Here is a 2097-nt window from a genome sequence, read left to right on the forward strand (position 1 = left end):
CAGTGAGGCCAATTTATGTGCTAGGAAAGGAGGTGGGGCCAGTCATGCAGCCAGTAGAAAGGCCACCTATGCATCTTCTGGAATTAGAGGGGTCAGGTGTCCTCTTTGCAGTTGGCAAAGAATCATGCACTCTCCTTCTTTGATCTTTTAAACAACTGACTTAAACCAACTTCCTTTGGTAATTTCATTAACTTTGAGGCCAGCACCTGTCCAATGGGTAACTAAAAGAAGAATAAATCTTGGTATTCTGCCTTCATTAGGTATCCTTTACTAACCTAATATTTGTGACTACACAGCTTTGCACAAAACATGTTAATCATTTAAGGAGTGTTTATCTAAAAATTAGCAAAATAAGAATGTTTAGTCCCAAATATACCTAATCTGATACCACCTTGGAGATTGAGGCAAGATTGAAGGAACATTTTATTGTCAGCTTTGGGGGTTTTGTTTTGTGTCATTTGTATATTTGGTGCTGAGGATGCAACCCAGGGCCTTGTACATGCAAGACAAGCACTCTACCAACTGAGCTTTAGCCCCAGTCCTGATCCTCAACTTTTACAGTAGCTTTTCTTCAGAGCCCCAGAGTGGTGCCTAGAATTTCTCATTCATTTTTCAATTCCTTCCAGAAATGGCAGAGCCTTGTAGACAAATCACTATGAGGAGAGTGTTCCCTGAACAAAAGAAATCATATCATGACATCTACATTTCCTTTCTAGTATCCAAGGTCTGGTAGATGAACATCCTGAGCAGTAAGTAAAAATTTACCCCTTTCAAGTGATTAGGACTTCTCAGGAGCTACCTCACAGTGCTAGAACTGAGATAGTGATCCATGAGACTAAAGTTTGGGCAGGATTGCTTAACAATGCATACTTCTTCCCCACTGCTCTAATTCTTGTATCAAAGCCTTCAGGTCAAGTCCACACCTTGAAGACATGCCTAAAATTATATCTTCCTGGGGTGGATACACAGATTAAAGTTCTTTACTTGCTTTTTACAATTACCCTTTGTGTTTGATTTTGGGGGTGAGTGGCCAGACCTAGATTTTGTATCTGGCCTGGGACTTCTGTCATATGCTTAGTTCATTTTTGGTGGAAAAATTAATATATCACTGTGTAATCAATAATGTCAATGTTATGTAATATTTGATATTTGAACTCAAGCAAAGCCATTAGCATTTAATTTTCTTAATTGTTCATGGCACCATAGCTGCTGACATGAGAATACACGAGACCTTCATCAAAACAAGCTACATCCATAAATCTTTGGCTATACAGGTTACTGCACCTAGAATGTTTTTGTGCCTCACAAAAGACTTCAACTTATCCTTCAAAAACCAGCTCCCACAGCACCTATTTTGGTATAGTCTTTCCTAATTTATCTTGAGCAGTAGGACAACTTATTCCTTGCTGTGATCTCCACGACTCTGGAAGCTGACGAAGGAGGATTGCAAGTTTAAAACCAGTCTCATAAATTGATTGAGGCCCTATGACACTTAGATAGATTCTCTCTCAAAATAAAATATAAAAAGGGAAGGATAATAGAATGAATCAGACAGTATTACTTTATGTGCATATATGATTACACAATCCAAGTAAATCTACATCATGTAAAACCAAGAGATTCATTCTACTATACTTCCTACTCATAAACCCCCTTCATTCCCTTCACATACTTCTACTTAATCTTGTCTACACTCCACTTTATTGTGAATTAGCATCAAGATATCAGAGAAAACATTTGAAATTTGGTTTGGGGGGATTGTCTTATTTTGCTTAACATAATATTCTCCAGCTCCATCCATTTACCAGTAAATGCCATTTTATTCTTCTTTAAGGCTGAGTCATGTTTCATTGTGTGTGTGTGTGTGTGTGTGTGTGTGTGTGTGTGTATATATATATATATATATATACATATATACATATCACATTTTCTTTATATATTCATCTTTTGAAGGACACCTACATTTGTTTTATAGGTTAAGTATAAAGATCTGCTCACGTATTTGGTTATAGAGACTCAGCCCCAGATACCATGCTGACTTGAGTAGGGTACACATGAACAGGCAATTGTAGGATGCCAAATAATAATCATAGAGGT

This window comes from Ictidomys tridecemlineatus, unplaced genomic scaffold, assembly GCF_052094955.1.
Source record: "Ictidomys tridecemlineatus isolate mIctTri1 unplaced genomic scaffold, mIctTri1.hap1 Scaffold_769, whole genome shotgun sequence".
NCBI classification, from domain to species: Eukaryota; Metazoa; Chordata; class Mammalia; order Rodentia; family Sciuridae; genus Ictidomys; species Ictidomys tridecemlineatus.